Source organism: Lucilia cuprina, chromosome 3, assembly GCF_022045245.1.
Source record: "Lucilia cuprina isolate Lc7/37 chromosome 3, ASM2204524v1, whole genome shotgun sequence".
NCBI lineage: Eukaryota > Metazoa > Arthropoda > Insecta > Diptera > Calliphoridae > Lucilia > Lucilia cuprina.
In genome coordinates, this window is record NC_060951.1 from 37,663,576 (window position 1) to 37,677,546 (window position 13,971).

Sequence of the window (13,971 nt, forward strand, 5' to 3'; positions counted from 1 at the left end):
AAATCCAGAAAAAGATGGATCAGATAAAGACAATATTTTCTTCGGACTAGAATGAAGACATTTCAGCCAGCATTGCTATAGTAAAGCTAGCAACAACTTTGGGGAAATCATTCGGCTTGAAATATATTCCCCTTTTTACTTTTATCGTTCACTAACATTTTTTGTCGTGAAAAATTGAACAGCTGTTGCATGCAAAATCAACTATTGTGAATGAATTGTTTACAACAACTTCACGATAACAATTTTCCCTTTGAGGGAAATTAACATTTCAAGGGAACAAAAATTTCACTTTTATTGGCGATAGGGGGTGATTATCTTACGTTGGAATTGATCTGAAACGTAATATAATGTTTGGAATGTTGATCAAATGAATAATGAGTAAGCAGTTACTTTAACTTTCCTTTGAAAATGTAAATGAACGAAAAGCTCAATCTTATTTAGACGGCAGTCGTGGGTTAAGTTTAGAGTAGAATCAACAAAGCTCCGCTGAAAGGATTATGAATAACATCTACTTATTAAAGTAATGGATAGATGACGCATACTTTTACTTAGAAGTAATGCAGACGATGAAGCCCAAATGACGGCCTCTTATTTCAAAATAACATGCGATAAATTATGTGAAGAATAGATCGACAAAAAGGATTATGGAAAATATCCACTTATTTCAATAATGGATGATTTCCAGAAGAAGTTCAAGTAAAAGTATAGACATTGGCTAGAAGATACAGCGAAACCTTAGATCATCAAAGCAAAGAACTTAAACTAAAGTTCGAAGAGGAGATTCAGGTGAGACATTTTCGAAGAAACCCCAGGATGATGGAATGAAATTGAGGGCTAACATAACTAACAGGGGATGAATTAGTGGAAAGCTTTACAAAGGGTAAAGATTTATGAGGATATCGAAAAGTCCAAAATTACCGGTAACTCCTTGCACGACATCTTATTAAAGCAATGGTCTAAATTTGATGTAAAACTCCTTTTCGTAAAATTGATTTAAGTCGCTAACTATGGGACTATGTATAAATTTCCCTTCCCCTGTGGACCCCAGCCTGAATTGGGGTCTATGTTATTTTCCTCTTAACCAATAGTATAACCAATCAAAAAGACCCACCGGGAGTGGAACACAAAGGATCGAAGGCAAAAATATAGCTGTAGTATTCGATGCAATGGATCGGATAAAATGAACTACCATCATAATAGACAGACTGTGTCCCAAAGGAGTAAATGTTGTGGGTTTTTTTATAATCCTATATAAGTTAAAAATATGACCCGTAACAACATATAGTCTACAACATTTTTCATTAATGTTGCCTTGAAATTGATTGACACCACTTGCACCATAACGGCGGCGGTGGCGGCAAGTAGCCCCACCAAAATTTGTACATAATATGAGAGTAATACAACACTCGCAGCACTACTCAACAACTGAGAATAATTGTGCAAAATAAAACTGACAAAATCAAAAAGGAATTAAAATGCAAGTCACAAAAATATGTAATACTTCTCATACGTTTAATACGTAGAGAGAGAGAGTGATAGCAAAAGAGAACGAGTGCACTTCATACAATGCCATAGAAAAAATAATAACAAAAACAACATTACACAAAATATATACATACTTACGAGTAAACGACAACAACAACAATAAAAAAACATATTTGCAAACACGAAGATGTAAAAAAAAATATAATAAAACTACAAAACCAGTCCAACTAGTTTAAAAGGGGAATGGACTCCAAGTGGTGATAAGACATACATACACAACAATAACAACTATTAAAAGCAAAAAAACACATACGAAACTAACCAAACAACAACAAAAGTGACAAGCAGAAATAAAAAAAAAACATTCACGACAACGAGACGAATGAATCCAATAGCAGACAGACGTTTGGTTCCTTTTATTTTTATTTGGAGGGGGAGACCCCAACCAACAACATCGAACAAATCCTATAGACAATATAAAAATGCAAGTATGAAGGTTGTCTGTTAAACATTTAATGATAAGTATAGCAGGCATGTTTGACAAGTCGGTTGATTGTTCGTTTTGGTTGGGTTGGTTGGTTGTTTGGGTTGTTTGACCGGTTGGTTTGGAGAGGCCCCAAAAAACCGTATTTATAAGTATGAATGATTTGTTGAATACACATAATTATGATTATTAATAAGTTGGGTGTTTTATTTATAAACTTAATAGTCGTTGTTGTCGGCTTTTTCATCGTTGTTGTCGTTAGATTGGTTGGCTGTCAGACACGACAGACAAACAGACAGGCTGTCGTAAAACAAAACACCAACTAAATGATTGTGTATGTGTTTGTGTTGTATTGTGATGTTTGGTATGCATTTTTGTTTCGTTCGTGTGTAAAAACGTTTTAGTTTAACAGTTCATGCCGATGAGTCAAGGTCGAGAGACCGTATTTAACGTCACGTAACGTCATGCGAATTATTTTGTATCTTATTTTTTGTTGTAGTTGTTATTTTCTTCTTTACAACCACACATATGCATACACATGAAATAAATACATTTTTATTTGTACAAAAAAAATTAAAAGAAAAAAAATCATTTTCAATTCTTATTCACATATTTTTGAGTTTTTGCAGCGTGAGTGTGTGTGAGTTGAGTGAGTGTTTACATACAGAGATAGATAATAGTAGACTAAAAAATGAAATAAGAAAAACAAAAAAAAAATTGTAAAAATATTTTTAGTTAGGGAATGGAATATTTTTAGAATACTATTTATTTATTCGGTTTTTCATTGTTGTTGTGTGTTTTTTTTTAATTCGTTTGTGATAACAGAGCTACCACTATATACTTTGTTTATACACTGGGAGAAATGATAAATGTGTTTTTAATTCAAATTTTATGCAAACATTCGAATGTTAAGACATATCTGGTATGTGGAGACTTCACGAACATAAATTATTTCTATATTGACAGATAAATTTACATTAATATAAGTTGATGGTCAAAACTGTGTTCTTGGGACTCAGATTGATTATCTTGGTAGTTTACAGCGTGCGAGCATTCATATCATTTTGACAGAAGCACTTTATTCAGATCAGATGTAGTATTGTATAGTATTAGATGCAATCTGTTGCCGCGAGAAAACTGTTTCTTTTTGTCGCTAGATCGGACCATTTACAGATATGATGAAAGGCCGTCTCTTCCTTTTCTCTGTCTTTGCAACTATGAAGGTATTCATGAAGAGGAGTCTAAGCCGACTTGCATGTCTGCCTAACACCCAGAGTCCATTAATATGCAATGTATTTTGTTAAAACTGAGAAAGTAGTTAGTGGGGGGATGTGTGGTTATGTTAAAAGTATAGAGTGAGCAGCATTTGGGGACATTTGATTTAAATCTTCTTACATTAAAAGTGGCAGCAAGTTTTTTTTTCATATCCGAAGAAGGGAAATTTTCTATCGTGAACTTGTTGTGAATAATTCATTCACAATAGTTAATTTTGTATGGAACAGCTGTTCAATGTTTACAAATTTCACAACAGAAGAACGAAAAAAGTGAAAAAGGAACATATTTCATGTGAAATGATGATTGGCGATAAAGGTGATCATTTTATTATTTTTGTTGATTGTGTTTTCTCACTTAAAGGTTTAATTGGCCAATAACACTCAGTTAATGTAAGATAAGTAAGGTTAGTGATAACTGTAGATTATCTCTATCAGAAAAACCTCAGAAGTTGCAGGTCATTACCAAGTACTTTATTAGAGAAGCATCTCATCCCTACGGCTGACCATCTATATTTGTAATCCATTGACAAGACAATAAGCTATTCTATAAAATAGACGACTCTATAACAAGACAATAAACTATTACATAGAGTTTTTATACTAGTCCAAATACTAATTCAGAAATACTTTAAACGTCTAGTTAGAAGTACTTAAAAACTATAGATTAGTCATTAGACAAGTTAATATTTAATACAATTTACTCACTGGACTGTTTCTTAAATTGCCCAATAGGCAATCTATTGTCTCTCTATGAACTTGAGGATAGAGTAGTCTATAAACTAAATAAAATACAGATTATTGTCTGTCTAGTCTAGGCCTCTATCGAGCCTGTTGTGCGCTTCTTTACCACACGGTGCCACATGTGGGAATCGAACTCACCACATCCGGTATACTAAACTAGAACACTAACCTACCGTAGGTTAAAAATGCATTTTCTTTAAGAATTTATTATTTAAAATTGGTACAAATGTATCATTGGTTTACCATTGTACTTTAAAGATCGAATTGTATAAAAAAATACAATTGTACCATTTTTTCCAAGTGTCAATTTGTTCTGATGAAGTGAGCAACAAAAATTTTGAATGATTCTGCGATTATTTATTGCTCTTAGTAGAATAATTATTGGCAAAGAGATCACAAGAACATTCAGTTGATCCTTCCAAGTCTTCCCCAATAAGGGAATGAAAAGATTAACGCATCTGAATGTTTTAAACTACAACACTTGGGTTTGGTGTAACAGCATCGGTTAGCACTCTTAATGGTTCTCGGAAATTGATATTGCAGAAGGTCAAATAAAATATTAACGATGTTTAAGAATCTTAATTACAAGGGCTGTGTTATTCATATACACTTTTTTCTGGTTGATTTAGTTTATACTCTTCTGTAATGCTTTGTATTTAGGTCACATTTGGCAAATGTTAGATATAGTGAAAAAAAACTTTATAAACAATAAAATATCTACACTTATAATAAAAAAAACTTTTGTGGGACACTGTAAAAACTAATTCTATGTAAACAATATAGGTATAAAAGAAATCTTTCAATTGTAATCATTTGGAAAAAAACACACACATAAAATGTCTACAAGTAATTTCTCCATAAAAAAGACACAAACACACATTTGAATCAATTAACAGACACTACGTTTAATTCTAGACTAATTTAGAATTTATCCCACTACAACGAAAAAGAAAAACTTTTACTTAAGTTGAACAAGTTTGTGATGATTAATTTTCTACTTTTCAGTATTTAGTTTTATTATTTTTAATTTTTTATATGTAATTTCATTATATTTTTTTTGGTACACACATATGTAAATGTAAATTTTAATTAATTTTTTTTTTTTTATTTTTGCAGTTTTTATTCATTTTTATTTCCACAACAACTATTTTTTTTCGTTTTAAAACGAATTGCATTTATTTTTGTTATTCTTTTTAAGTAGAGAAATTTTAAGAAAACTTTATTTTGTTGGAGAGTAATCTAGAAGAGCTCTCACGAAAATTGAGTACGAAAAAAAAGCACGTGCTACTAATTTATACAACACTGTTAAAGTAAGATAAATAAAGAAAGAGAAGAAACACTCACTGAAACACATACGCACACACTTTTAGAGAAAATATTACACTTTTATTTTAGTAATAGAGAGAGATAGCAAATTATTAAGCTCTCTTTTTGTTTCTTCTTTTCATTTTTATATAAAAATTTTAAAGTTTTTTTTTGTTTTGCTTTTGTTTCATATTTAACGGCTGTTTAAAGAAAAACAAACAAACTTACTCTCTGATTAACATATAATAAGGAGGATGGTGGCTGCTGCTGGTGAAGATGCTGCTGTAAATGAAGATGTTGTTGTTGTTGTTGCTGCTGCTGTTGTTGTAATATAGTTTGTTTTCTATTACGTTTAGTATAAGTGGCATTTGTTGTTGCCGTACTATCGTTAGTGGAACGTTTGCGAGATCTTTTTTGCGTTGTAGTTGTTGTTGTAGTAAAATTATTATTATTATTGTTATTTGTGGCAGCTGCTGCTGCTTGAGACGCAACATTTGATTTTGTTGTTGGGGCTGCTGGTAAAGCTGTAGAGGCTTGTATAACCACCATAGAATTTGTTGTTATTTTCGGAAAATTTCTATGTTTTGAGGATTCGGTTATAGTTGAAGTCTCTATTAACGACATTGGTAATGTGAGAGACATAAGGATGTTTTTTTTTGTTTTCTTTTTTTTTAATTAATAAAACAAAGAGAGTTTTTTGTTGTTGCTATTTAAGTGGGGGGGGTTTACTCTCTTTTTATGTTATTTTTATTTTTCTTAATTATTTTAATGAGAGAACATTTTTATTTAGTTTTCTCTCTTGTTTTATTTAAAAATTTCCTTTTAGAAATGCATTTTTATTTTTTTGTTTTATAAATACATATGTTTGTTTGTGGATGTGTGGTAGAGGAAACAAAACAGCTGTTTTTTTTTCTTGTGTTTCTTTTTTGTTTTTTCAACCGGCTTTATTGACAGCTGCTGTCGCTGCTGCTATTTCTGCTAATTGTGCTGCTATGTTTTTTTTTGTGTAAATGTTTTATATATATTTTTTGTTATTTTCTCATTGTTGTTGTTGTTTTGCTTTAAAATTTACTAGAATAATTTTGTTTTTGTTATTTTTTCGTTGTGTGCAAAGAAGAAATATAATTATTATAAGAAAATTTTAATGTATTTTGTTGTTGTTGTTTTTCCATTATATTATACACTTTATTTGGTTTTATGTTATATACATTTTTATTTATATATTATATAGTTAATATATAGAACAGTTGATGACGTTATTTAAAGAATTTTTTTTAAGGTTTTAAAGATTATTTTTAAAAATTTTATCAATTGTTGTTAAGGTTCACATTTTTGTTGTTCTTATTTATTATTTAAAAATTTATTTAAAACTTTTATAAAAAATTTTCTAAACATTTATATAAATGTTTCTTTTCTTTATGATTAAAAATTTCTTTTAATTTTAAAACATTTTTATAAATTTCTTTTATTTTTCTTGTTTTTTTCTAATTTCCTTTTCTATTATTTGCTTTATATTTTCACATATTTTTATTTGTTATAGAAAAACTTTAGCAATGAACACACAAATTAAGAAAAAAAATATTGTAATAAATAAATAGAAAACACAAATCGTTTGTATATATATTTAAAACACGTCACGTTTGTAAGTCGGAACATTTAGCACTGTTGTTGTGTGGTTGTAGTTGCTGCTTAAGCCAGTGCGCCTTAGACACCGTAACCAACAACAAAAACAATCGAACAAACAAAAACGACAACAACGGAGACGAAGTAGTCAAACACAACCAACCAACCGACCAACAAAAAAAATTAAAGGAGAACTCACTTAATATAGATTTCTTTGCTACTCTTAAGTTAGTGTGTTGTTGTTGCTGTTGTTTGTAGTAAAGTCCATAAGCAACAACAACAAAAACAAAGACCAATCGAAAATAAACAAAAAAAATGTACTACACTTTTATAACTTATATTGTTGTTGCTGCTGACAATAGTTTAAGGCTGCCTGCTGCTGTTGCAGCTTTGCGCCTTTGTTGTGTTTATGTTTGTTTGTTTGTTGGCTGTCGAATGTCGTGGTCGCATACATAAAACTCACGTTCAATCAAACAACTAAATAATCAAACTTATATACATACAACTGAAACATTAAGAAAAATATTTTATAAAAAAAGAGTTTATAGGTACTTTGTTCTTAAATCCTTGTTTTTTGCTAATGTTTTGCTCATAGTCAGGGATGGAAAGTTTAGTATTATGGCTCTTTTTCAATTCCTTTTTAATAATGAAAATCACTTCTTTTCGCCAAAGATCAGTTCACATGAAATAGGTATGTTCCCTTTTTACTTTTTTGTTGTGAAATTTGTTGATGAAATTTTGTAAACATTGAAAGAGAAAGAATAGTCAACGACCTACCCAGCAGTATGTCGAACTGCAGTCAATGCATACGAAAAAGACAGTAATTTCCACTAATAGTTAACCAAACCTGGATGATCGTAATTCGTATGTTTTGGGTCATTCGTCACGAATGTACCCTTTGTAATCGAGAATGAAGACAGTCGTCACTTTAGTATCCTTTTTGTAAGCGGGAGCGGAGACAGTCGTCCTTTTTACTGTCCTCAAGTGACAAGATTTTTTTTTTAGTTATTCTACCCATCTTTTGGAGAAATAATTATTACTTTCTACTAATATACCACCATCTGGTTGACTCAAATTTATATCTTTCGGGGGTCAATCGTCACATTATTGCCCCATAGTATTCTAGAGAGTAGAAACTTGAAATTTTTAAATTTTAGTTCCATTAATATCTTACAACTTAGCTGACTCCAATTTGTATGTTTTTGGTCTTTTGTCACAAATAAACTTTTTGTAAACGAAAATGAAGACAGTCGTCACTTTAGTGTCCCCTTTGTAAGCGAGAGCAGAGGCAATCGTCTCTTCACTGTCTCTTTGTAGGGTGTAGAGTGACTAAATACTAGTCGATGGACTATTCATAGACTATTCAACAAACTATTTCGTAAACTCAATAGTTCTTACCAATTGTCGAATTAACAAACCACTAGTTAATATAGCTGCCCACAGACTAATCAATAACCCCAAATACACTATGCAAAAAGTTAATATTAATCCAAAATTGCCGTTTTCCATGCCTGACCAACAATAATAAATAGCGGAGAGCCCCGACCGTTTTATGTTCACTAAATTTTTTTCTCTCCATTTAGGATATTTTTTTATTATTGTTGTTGCTATTTAACTGATTAAAACGAAAAACAACGAAAGCAAATACAAAGTGATGCATCGCCTAGGCAAAAAAAAAAAAAAAAAAAAAAAACACTCAAATACACGAGAAAAAAAAGCAACAAAAACATATGGTTTTATTTATTATTTATCAAACCAACACACAATCACTCACTCATTCTTTTGAACTATTTTACTCTTTCTCTTGTTATTCTTCTTCCAACAAACAAATACTAACTGTTAATGTAAATGTTTTTTTTTTTATATAAAATATCACTAAAATGTTGTTACTTTTTAGTTAATTTAAAAAAATTTACTTTTGTTTATTGTATTTATTTTTAAATTTAATATCACAAAAATACAATTAAACTAGCAATAAACAAATTTTTGTACTTTTTCAAACAACAACACTTTCTCACTCTCTAGACACAATCAGTGTTTATAATCAACTAAATTATTATAAACGTGCAAACAAACCAACAAGCAATCAAACAATCGAACGACCAAACAACCAAACGACCGACCTACCGACCGACCATACTTTACGACTAAACGACCGACTTAAACGAACTTTTCTTGTAGTTAAATAACTCAAGTAGTATATGTAGTTGTTGCTGTGTTTTATTTGTTTGTTTCCGATTCGTTATGGTTTTACTACTAACAACAACACCAACAAGCTGAAGGAAAAATAATAATAATACAAAATAATATTAAATACTCGTTGTTGTATACAGAGAGATGTCGTCGTAGGTCGTCGTCATCGCCATCATCAACATCATCTGCAACAACAACAACGGTAATAAAAACGTTAATAACAACAACACGGTCACCTCTCTGTATTTAATGTAAGTAAGTGAGTGAGTATGTGCCTATTATGCGATTTTTTTTCGCTGATGCTTCTTCTTAGTTTTTATGTTTTTTGGCTTTTCTTCTTTGCAATTTTTTTAATGCTGCTTCTTTTTATTTTTATTATTGTTGTTGCTGTTTGATAAAAAAGGTTTTATGTTATTATCGTTGTTGTTGTAGCTGTCGTTTTAATATGTGCCGTGTTGTATGTATGCATGTATGAATGTTTGTGTATAGAAATGAAGCAAATTCAAAATAAATATAAAAAACGGCAAGAAAAAAATAATGAAATAAAAACGAGTTGATTACTTTTTTTTGTTTTTGCTGTTGTCTTCCTCACTGTTTAAACGAGTAACGAGTTAAATTGAACTAAAACTGAAAAAAAAAATCTTTCAAATATTTTTCTACAACATACACAATACACACATCCAACCACACAACATTCGATTCAACATTAAATACAAAATTTTCACTAATTCGCTGGTCAATCACAATTTCACATGCAAAACGAACTTTAAAGAAATTTTTATGAAATTTTAAGGTTAAAAATGAATTTTACATGAAAATCATGTTAATTTATTAGAAATATTTACAAATTTTTCTTTAAATCAAAAGAAATTTGAATTTTTAAACTTTTATTTCTACAAATTTAAGAATTTTTTTAATAATTACACAAATTGAATGGTTACCCTACTTAAGGCAATATAAACTTGTCCGTTTGCTAAGATTTTGCAATTAGAATATACATTTTCAAAACTCCCTACTAAAGGCAACTACGAACTGCATTCCATGAGCTACTTAAGCTATTAATAAATTTTGAATATATTTTCTAAAGTTTACTGGTATTAAGGGGTTAACAGTTATAAGAATTTGGTTATGTATAGAAAGAACCAGATTCTTCTTGAGTTAAACAATCTGTTCAATTATGAACAATTATTCCCTATGAGTTTGAAAACGAGAAAAAATTCCCAGGGAATTTATTAATCAGAATAAGCCTTATTATATTCTACACCTTATAAAAAACTGTTATACTCTATAAAAACATTTTTTTAAAGAGTAAACTGTAATATAATTGTTGTCTATAGAAAACTCTTTAAATTCTTGAAAAGAACGTTATACTCACATATTTCCATTAAAAAAAAAATGCTATACAAACTCGTTTCTAAAGAAGAAACTGTTACAAAGTAGCTTGGTTTCTAGTAAATCTGTTATATTGTAACATTTCTTTAATAAAAGTGTAATGTAGAAAAAATTGCTAAAAAATAGTTAATCGAAAGAGAAAAAAACTGTTATACATAAATGTTCTTAAGAAAAAAATTGTTAAACACAATTTTTTCTTCAGAAAAAACAGCTTCAAACTAATTTTACTAAAGAAAAAACTGTTATAACCAATATTTTAAAAAGAAAAAACTGTTATAATTCTATTAATTTATATTATTAAAAACTGTTATAAATATTTATTCTTAAGAAACAAACTGTTATACGATTTTTTTTAAATAAAAAAAACTGTAGTACATAATTTTTTTCAAAATAAACTGCTAAATATATTTTTTTCCTAAAGTAAAACTGTTATACACAAATTTGTCTATTTAAAAAAACTGTTATAAATAATTTTTCTAAAGAAAATACTATTATTTTTTAATTTTCGTAATAAATAATCTAATATACACAAGATTTTGTAATAATAAAAAATGTTATAAATTTTTTTTCTTAAGAACAACAAAATGTTAAATGATGTTTAAAAAAAAAACTGTAGTAGATACACACAAAATTTTTATATAGAAAAATTGTTATAAACTAATTTTTCTAAAGAAAACACTATTGCTTTCTTATGTTTGATATAAAATAAACTTTTATACACAAGTTAAGTTGTTCCAAATGAAAAAGTGTTATACACAAGTTTTTCTAAACAACACCTATTGTACATAAGTTTTTCTAAAGAAAAACTGTTATACAGTGGTAAGTTAAAAGAAACTATTAAAATATGATAATTTTTTATAAATAAAACTATTATAATGACATTTTTCTAACAAAAATACTTTGATTTTTTTTGAAGTGATAATTCTTTATAAAAAAACTGTTATAACCACATTTTTCTATCAAAATTAGTGCGATTTTTGTTATACACAAAATTTCTGAAGAAAAAAACTTTTACATACACATTTTCCATAGCAAAAACTGTTATAAACTGTTTTTTTCTGATAGAATCTGTTGATAAACTCTTATACTGAAATGTAAACTCTTATACTCTGAAGTTAAATTGTATAGTTTTTATTTTCTTATTTTTACGAAAAAACCTATTTTAAAATTGTCCAATTTTTTTTAAGAAAAAAAAACCGCAATTTTTTAAAGAAAAAACTGTTATAATCACATTTTGCTATTTATAAAAACTGTTATATCACATTTTGACTTTCCTATATATATAAAAACTGTTATACAAAAAAATTCTAAAGAAAAAAAATTTTACACACACATTTTCCATAGCAAAAACTGTTATAAACCGTTTTTTTCTGAAATAATCTTATACTATTATTCTGGAATGTAAACTGTTATACTGTGAAGTTAAATCAGGAAGTTTTTTTCCTATTTTTACAAAGGATTCTATAAAAAAAAGTAAATTCTGTAAATTGTCCAATTAAATCCAAAAAAAAAACTTTTCCTGTAGGGTAAACAAAAAGCGTCTAATGCCTATACACTTTTAATAATAACTTCAATAAAACACTATTTTTAAACATTTTAACACTCACACAAACATTTTTACTTCAATTTGCACACAATATCATAACTTAATTTATATAATCTTTAAAATATTGATTTAATTTATAATTAAAGTTAATAAATTATTTAAATTATTCAAAAATTTTATTTTCGAAAATTTTTTGTTTACATTTCATAAAATTTTATTTAAATTGGATTTATTTTATTTATTTCAAAAATAACTTTTAATTAATTTTGCAATTTTAAACGCTTAAGTTTTGTTGTTTTTGTTGAAAAACTTTAAAATTATTGATTTTATTTCTTTATGTCACCATCACACACACACACACACTTAAGAGAGAAATAAGAATTCTTAAATTGTTTTCTTTACAAAACTCTTTTTTTACAACGACGAAGAATACTTTTTATTTAAAGTTTTATTTTTTTGATTATATTCATTTATAAATATAGAAAATATAGTAGATGTTTTTTTTTTTGTTGTAATAACCAACAACATCATTATTTAATTATGTGTTAATTTAATTTTATTTTAAGTTGATTTCAAGCAGAAAAAATACTTTACACTTATTAAAACGTACGAGAGAAAAAACACTGTTTTTTTCTTTTACTTTAATTTTTCTTCTGGTGCTTTTGCTTTTTCATTTATTTTTTTTTTTGCTTGTCTCACATATATTTTTATTATTTAGTAGTACAACAAGAACAAGCATGTACGCTACATACATATATATCTATGTATATAGTTAGTATACATACATATAGATGTAGATTTCTTGTTGTAAGTATATAAATTAAAGTGACGCAAAAAAAAACAAAAATTGTTGTTTTTTTTTCTTCTTAAAGACGAATAAATAAAATCCACAGAAAACCACACGGTATCATGCTCTCAGGGCAACTGAAAATAAGCTCTCTTTACCAATGCCGTTATAATATAATTTTTTAAGTGCAAACAAACGCAACAACGAAAAACAAAACGAAACATTAAAAGCTACAAAAAAAACATCAAAAGCAACAACAACCACAACATTATTAAGAGTGGAAAAATAAAAGAATCAAGTCGCACGAAAAAAATATTAGTACACGAAGCCACCAACAACAACAGCATAAACATCATCTCCTTCAATCATCATCATCATCACTATAATGAACTTTTTTTTTACAACAAAGCAAAAAAAGGAACTTAAGGAAAGAAAATATATGAAAAAGAAAAAATTTTATATTTTTGCACTTTTTTTGCCAAACCCCTGTTCTTTTTTTTACCAACATTTACTAAATGAGTGTAATTAATAAAATTTTACACATTTTTGTTTCTTAGGTGTAAGTTTAATTATATTTTCAAAAAAAAACTTAAATTGTTTTAAACAATTTTATTTTAGTTTTGTTGTTATTGTTCATTTTAATACACATTTTTTTCTTAAACAGATGGTTTTCGTTGTTGTTGTGCTTCTTAGTGCACATTCACTTCGGTCGCTTCGGCTCACACGCGCTTTTTACACTAACCGTTTATTTAGTTGTTGTTGGATACACCCAAAAAAGCATCCATCCGTTGTCGTTTGAAAATTTTCAACTAAATAAAGATTAAAAAAAAAACATTTTTATTGTTTTGTTTTCGGAAGCATTCATTGTGTGTTGGAAGAAGAAGAAAACACAACAGAATCGAACGATATCAGAAAAAAAAAACATATTCGTTGTTACGACGTTTGCAGAGTACTTTGCTGTTGATGATGAAGAAAAAGAAAAAAATAACTAACATAAATCTTGTCTTGTTTGTTTAATTCATAGCAGGCGCACAGAAATTTTAGTTAGCAAGAGAGTAACAACACCAACACGAACTTTAATATGGGGGAACAACAACAACAACACCAACAACTAGAAAATATACAGAGCAAAAAGCTCTCA

The 13,971-nt window shown here is 28.3% G+C and overlaps 1 long non-coding RNA gene across 1 annotated transcript; it reads right to left on the minus strand.

Moving 5' to 3' along the window:
- Positions 1 to 6,211: 6,211 nt before the first annotated feature.
- LOC124419058 lies at positions 6,212 to 13,118 on the minus strand. Its single transcript, XR_006940365.1, has 2 exons — positions 12,638 to 13,118; positions 6,212 to 6,360 (listed from the first exon to the last, which is right to left on the minus strand). It is a non-coding gene; the product is annotated as an uncharacterized LOC124419058 (long non-coding RNA).
- Between the last annotated feature and the right edge of the window lie 853 nt (positions 13,119 to 13,971).